General features: G+C 41.6%; 1 long non-coding RNA gene across 3 annotated transcripts in view; it reads left to right on the forward strand.

Annotated features, from left to right (window-relative positions):
* Positions 1-7,500, forward strand: part of LOC135098025 (uncharacterized) — a 79,221-nt gene that overhangs the window by 5,935 nt on the left and 65,786 nt on the right. The window lies entirely within an intron of this gene.

Below are 7,500 nucleotides of genomic sequence, written 5' to 3' on the forward strand. Positions count from 1 at the left end.
CACACTTAGGGAGAAAACTGTTTGTGGTTCTGTATCGAAATTAATATGCAATGAAATATACGGTAGTGTGAGTTTGGGTCGTGACAAGAAAACACTTATGGAGAAAATTAGAGTTGTAGTGTTTATTACAGAAGTCATTGTTGTGGATTTTACAGGCAAGAGTTCTCAGTGATGTGCTTTTCTGCCTCTTCCGTTTATAACTCTTAAAAAAATATATACATAAAATCAAATGCATAATGATAAGTGATTCAATGTTTTTCTTTTTTCCCTCGATCTCTTTCCTCTTCGTCTTGTTGTTTTTTCCTGTGTTACTTTTACTTATTATTCCATTTTCTTGCACTTCAAAAAATAAATAATGCTGGTAAGATGTTCGCTGTTTACCATTTTTTCTTGTTGTCTTTGTTCTTCGTTTCCTTATTTTTCTTCTTTACTTTTCTTCATTATATTGTTTCCACTATTTGATTTATTATTTTGTAGTGTTTCCTCTCTTTTGTCACGTTCTGTTTCCTTAGTTACTTTTCTCTCATGTTTTTTTCCCACTCCTTGTAATTTTTTTCCTATTTTTTAGTTTTTTTTTCTATGTTCTCGGTTTATATAATTTAAGTTGTTTATTCTTCCTTACTTTATTTTTAGTTTCCGTTCTTCTTTTCCTCCTCTTCCCTGTTTTCGCTTTCCTCTGTTTTCTTTCTTTCCTTTCTCGTTTTATCTCCATTTTTCTCTTTTTGTTTTTTTTTCTTCTCCCTTGTTCAATTTTGTTTCCCTATTCCTTGTTACCTTATTTCAACTTTCCATTCTTCCCTTTATCCAGTTTCCCTGTCTCCCTGTTTCCCCTTCCATCTCCTTCCTTCTCCCTATTATCATCTTCCCCTAACCCTTCGTGTGTGTGTGTGTGTGTGTGTGTGTGTGTGTGTGTGTGTGTGTGTGTGTGTGTGTGTGTGTGTGTGTGTGTACGGGCGCCTTATCCACCCTCACGTAGGCTCCATTAGGCCTATTGACCCAGCCTATTTGTGTACATAAGTTCAGGCATGTACGTAAACTACTGCTGTGTGTAAGTAAACTGGGTATTGTGTATGTGTGTGTATGTATGTATGTGTGTATGTATGTGTGTAGCTGTAGGGAAACTTTGTGCTATTTCATTCAAATTTATTGTTGATTTATTTTTTTATTTTATCTTATCTTATTTTTTTTGCTTGAAGGAAAATTTTATTCTATTTTTTTACTTGTAATGAAATTTTTTGTTAATTTTCTTTAATTTTATTATTTTCTTGGGTTAAGTTCATTGACTGTTTTTTTTCTGTGTTTGTTTGTATGTCTGCCTCTGTCTGTCTGTCTGTCTGTGGTTCTTCTCTCTCTCTCTCTCTCTCTCTCTCTCTCTCTCTCTCTCTCTCTCTCTCTCTCTCTCTCTCTCTCTCTTTCTGTGTGTGTGTGTGTGTGTGATTTCACATAATTCTTCGTATTTTTTCTATAATAATAAAATACTCTTTGATTTTCCTCACAATTCCATCATAAACTACTGGGAAAACATTCACTCATATAATATATTTTCCAATTCTCTATAATATTTTCTTTGATTCATTGCGTCCATTAAACCCAAACATCATTCTTCTTCTCTTTACATCACGTAAACTGCTTCTCTTCTCCCATATACACAACCACAACCACCATCGCCGCTGCAACCACCACCACCACCACCACCACTACCACCACCTGTCCACCCTTCCTTCTCTCAGTCTATTCAAGGCCATCCCAACAAAACTTCTCTCGATTAACTTCTCTCTCCTCCTTCCCTCTCTTCCTTCAGGCTATTTCACGAAAACTTTTATTCATTAACTTCTTTCTCTTTTCCTTCAATCTATTTCAGAACATTCCAGGAAAAATTCTCTCCTTTTAACACACACACACACACACACACACACACACACACACAAGCTCAGATCACTACCAGACCGCCCTAAGGAGACCTAACTAGTTTAGATAAGTCAAATCACTATTGAACCATCTTAAGAAACTCAGACAAGCTCTAACAAGCCTGATAAGCCCAGATAAGCCAAAGCAAGCCCAATAACCCTCGTAGCTAGCGTCACAGGGCTAAGGAGAGTTGTATGCAAAGATGTAACCCAACACAACCTTTTCTTTCCTTTTGTACATTCCTTTTTTTCCCTCACCACACCCTTTATCATAACCACACAAGCTCAAATCACTCTCCTAATAAGCCCAGACGAGCCCACTGACTCTCGCAGCGTTCAAAGTACATAACCCTGATTTAATCCAACATATAAGCCCTTTATTGTCTAGTATACCCATCTTTTTACATCAGACCCTTTATCATAACGACATAACCCCAAATCATTCTTCTAGACACCCTTAATAACACGTAATAAGACCAATAACCCTCGCAGCGTAGCGTCGGGGGCTAAGGAGTGTCCAGAAGTCCACAAGCTTGATTTAATCCGTGTTTACACCCTGCCTAGCCGCGCCTGAGTCTCCGGCGGCTGTTTAAGGCTTAGTGTGGCAGTGTCTTGGAGCGAGGCGCACGTGGAGGGAAACACTGGCTAGTCACAAACACAAAGCGGCGATATTTCAAGCCCGGCTACTCTCTTTTAACTGAGGGAGAGGAGGAGGAGGAGAAGCAGGAGGAAGAAGAGGAGGAGGAGAAGGAGGAGGAGGAGGACGAGTAGAGAAAAAGAGGCCTTGTTCGTCCTTTTATTTTGTAAAATGTTTTTAAAAGGAGAAATTGTGAGGCAAGGGCAATTATTGTGATGTATCTGACCTAGGGAGAGGAGGGAGAGGGAGACTGTGAGGAGAACGAGGGAGAGGAAGAGAGAGAGAGAGAGAGAGGGAGAGAGTTATGGTGGGAGGGAGAGAATTACTGGTGGGAAGGAGAAGCGAAGGGAGAGAGTCATGGGTGGGTAGGAAGAGAGAGAGAGAGAGAGAGAGAGAGAGAGAGAGAGAGAGAGAGAGAGAGAGAGAGAGAGAGAGAGAGAGAGGTACAATGACATGGTAGGTAGATTGTGAGACAGACAGCCTGAGAAAGTAATAGACAGAGTTGGAAATCGGGAAGTGTATGGTGTGTGCGATGTGGTCGAGGGTGGGAGGGCGCGGGAGGCGGGGCGGTGGGAGAGAGACTGATAAATGTAAATACGAGTAAGTGAATAAGATAAACTGGTGGAGAGATAGATGGAGGAGTCAACAAGTGAATGAAAGACACAGATGCAGATACGAGAAGGTGAATGAAGTAAATTGGTGAATAGATCAATAGATAAGGAGTCAGTAAGTGAAATAGAATAACTGGGTAAGAAGTCTGGATGGAGAAATGAATAGGGAATCAAATGAATAAATGCGTTAATACAAGGAGTAGGTAACATGGAAGCTTGATAGATTGATTAGCCAATTAGTGAATAAATAGCTAAATACAAAAAGAAGGCAAGGTTAAAAATAGTGAAACGTAAGTGATTCGAGTAAACAGACTGATGAATAACTATATTAATAAACAAACATAAGTGAATAAACTTTTTCTCAGGCAGAGTGGTGGGTGACTAGGTGAAGCTCGGTAGTCAGGCCATTAGAGTCGAGTTGAAAGAGAGCCTCAAAAGAAGACAAAGTAAATTAATAAATAGGGATGAGAGGTGGAGACTGCTAGGGATGTTTTACTGAGGGTCTGCCACGTATAGGCCTGAAGGCTTCTTGCAGCTTCCCTTACGCCCTCAAAACGTGTTCATATACGAGTAGATGCGTAAACAGTTATATATTTGCTTTTAGTAGATACACATGACATATAAGTAAGAAAACAAATATTTTAACTAAATTGCGAAAATAATGAACTATGATGATGAAGAAACTTTGTCATGAAAAAAAGGAACAGAATGAATATCAACGATTTTAAGATAGTGGATAGTGGTGGATAACACACACACACACACACACACACACACACACACACACACACACACACACACACTTCAAACACATCACAAGAGGTAATAAAAAGAAGAAGAAACTGCAATAATAATAATAATAACAGTAGTCGAGAGTATGAGCATAATTTGGATGGAGTGGTGCACGCAGCCTGCATGTTGAAGCGCCTTGGCCTCTCAGCAGGACTGTTTTCAAAGGCCACATAGATGATCAGTAGGATTCTCATCTCTAACTATTACAATCTTGAACCCGTTATTTCTTATCCCATCTTGATTACTCACCTTGAGAATTTCGTTAGTTACCCTTATTTACGTCACCAGTACCACAGAAAGACCTCATCAATCTCTTCTTAATCTTTTTTTGTCCTATCCTGACTACTGGTCTTGAGAATTTCGTTTGTTTAGCCTTGATACATCGCCAGTACCACAGAAAGATCTCATCAATCTCCTCTTAATCTTCTTATCCTATCATGACTACTGACCTTGAGAATTTTGCTTACGTCACCCTTCATGTATTCTCTGTGGCAATGAAAGACCTATCAGATCCCTCTTTAAACAGACGCCTCACTGGAGACAAGTGAAAGGGTAAATCTAACTTGATCAAGATTTAAGCCATTGTTTCTCTCTCTACAATCCTGAAAAAAACACTCTTGAAAACATAACATATACGTATATTTCATGAGAATCTCTCTAATGCATTAGAGAGCATTAGAGAGAGAGAGAGAGAGAGAGAGAGAGAGAGAGAGAGAGAGAGAGAGAGAGAGAGAGAGAGAGAGAGAGAGAGAGAGAGAGTAAATTATTGGTGTTTATCATATTTTTTTCCCATCATGTGCATTAGGGTCGCCATTCAGTGAGAGAGAGAGAGAGAGAGAGAGAGAGAGAGAGAGAGAGAGAGAGAGAGAGAGAGAGAGAGAGAGAGAGAGAGAGAGTAAAGGAGGAGGCAGTAGACACCTGCCGAAACGATAATTACTCCCAGTGAGGTGTGCAGCACTGTTCAGGGGGTGCTGTGAACTTATCATTAAACCCAGCTGTGACCTCACTGAACGTTTCCCTTTGTGTCTCACAACACAAGGGGGCAGTCACAGCCTGCCCTCTAAAGACAACTCTCTTCCTCCACACAAAACTACAAGCACCTAATAACACGCACACCCTTCACTCAAAAATTTTAAAATCATCATGGCGACTCCTACACCAGCCTCGGAGTCCTCATCTGGGGAGGGGACCATAAATGTCCCCAGGTCGGACTGCCTTTCTGTCGACTACCCTAAGTGTCTTGACACCCCCCTCAACTTTTTCTTCATTAACTTCTGCAAAATTCGCGGTCTAAGATCTAATTTTCAGTCTGTAGAACACCACCTCTCCTCTTCTAAACCTCATCTTCTTTTCCTCACTGAAACTCAGGTGTCTGAGGCAACTGACAGTAGCCCCTTTTCTGTTCCCTCCTACTTTCTCTATCCTCATTTTCGATCCAAAGCTGGATGCTGCGTTTATGTGCGCAATGACTTAACCTGCTCTCGTGCCCACGCTCTTGAATCTTCCGAGTTTTCCACCATCTGGCTACGACTACAGAGTCACTCTCATACTAAATTTATCTGTGCTGTATACCTCTCACCTAACTCCTCTGATTATAAGAAATTCTTTGACTACTTAACTTCCAAAGTGGAGCACATTCTGACTCTCTTCCCTTTTGCAGAGATCTCCATTCTTGGAGACTTCAATGTTCACCATCAGCTTTGGCTTTCCTCTCCCTTCACTGACCATCCTGGTGAACTAGCCTACAACTTTGCTATCCTCCATGACCTAGAGCAATTGGTGCAAAATTCTTGACCTTTTCCTGACCTATAATCCTTCTGCTTATGCTGTCACCCTTTCTTCTCCGTTGGGCTCCTCCGATCACAATCTCATATCTTTACCTTGTCCTATCGCTCCAATCCCTCCTCAGGATCCCCCTAAGCGAAGGTGCCTCTAGCGTTTTGCCTCTGCTAGTTGGGGGGACCTGAGAAGGTATTTTGCTGATTTTCCTTGGAATGACTACTGCTTCCGTGTCAGAGACCCGTCTTTGTGTGCTGAGCGCATAACAGAGGTGATAGTGTCTGGCATGGAGGCGTACATTCCTCACTCTTTTTCTCGTCCTAAACCTTCTAAACCTTGGTTTAACACAGCTTGTTCTCGTGCTATACATGATAGAGAGGTGGCCCACAAAAGGTACTTAAGCCTTCCATCACAAGAATCTCATGCACTTTATATTTCTGCCCGGAACCATGCCAAGTCTGTTCTCCAACTAGCCAAAAACTCCTTCATTAACAGAAAATGTCAAAACCTTTCAAGATCTAACTCCCCTCGTGATTTCTGGCATCTAGCCAAAAATATATCCATTAACTTTGCTTCTTCTTTCCCTCCTCTATTTCAACCAGATGGCACCACTGCTATCACATCTATTTCTAAAGCTGAACTCTTTGCTCAAACCTTTGCTAAAAACTCTATCTTGGACGATTCTGGGCTTGTTCCTCCCTCTCCTCCACCCTCTTGACTATTTCATGCCACGTATTAAAATTGTTCGCAATGATGTTTTCCATGCCCTCGCTGGCCTAAACCCTCGGAAGGCTTATGGACCTGATGGGGTCCCTCCTATTGTTCTCCGAAACTGTGCCTCCGTGCTTGCACATTGTCTAGTCAAACTCTTTCAGCTCTGTCTGTTAACATCTATCTTTCCTTCTTGCTGGAAGTTTGCCTACATTCAACCTGTTCCTAAAAAGGGTGACCGTTCTAATCCTTCAAACTACCGTCCTATTGCTTTAATTTCCTGCCTATCTAAAGTTTTTGAATCTATCCTCAACAGGAAGATTCTTAAACATCTATCACTTCACAACCTTCTATCCGATCGCCAGTATGGGTTCCGTCAAGGCCGCTCTACTGGTGATCTTCTGGCTTTCCTTACTGAGTCTTGGTCATCCTCTTTTAGAGATTTTGGTGAAACTTTTGCTGTTGCCTTGGACATATCAAAAGCTTTTGATAGAGTCTGGCACAAAGCTTTGATTTCCAAACTACCCTCCTACGGTTTCTATCCTTCTCTCTGTAACTTCATCTCAAGTTTCCTTTCTGACCGTTCTATTGCTGCTGTGGTAGACGGTCACTGTTCTTCTCCTAAATCTATTAACAGTGGTGTTCCTCAGGATTCTGTCCTGTCACCCACTCTCTTCTTATTATTCATTAATGATCTTCTAAACCAAACTTCTTGTCCTATCCACTCCTACGCTGATGATACCACCCTGCACTTTTCCACGTCTTTTCATAGACGTCCAACCCTTCAGGAGGTAAACATATCACGCAGGGAAGCAACAGAACGCTTGACTTCTGGTCTTTCTAAAATTTCTGATTGGGGCAGAGCAAACTTGGTATTGTTCAATGCCTGAAAAACTCAATTCCTCCATCTATCAACTCGACACAACCGGATACGGACAAGTGACGCCACCTACCCCTTCGTCCTTGCCCTGCAGGAGGTGAACGGCGCCGGATCGCTGTAAGTCAGGCAGGAACCAGATGGGGTAGCTTTTGATGAGTCGCTCACACGGCTCACACTCCGACC

This window comes from Scylla paramamosain, unplaced genomic scaffold (genome assembly GCF_035594125.1).
Source record: "Scylla paramamosain isolate STU-SP2022 unplaced genomic scaffold, ASM3559412v1 Contig41, whole genome shotgun sequence".
Taxonomy (NCBI): domain Eukaryota; kingdom Metazoa; phylum Arthropoda; class Malacostraca; order Decapoda; family Portunidae; genus Scylla; species Scylla paramamosain.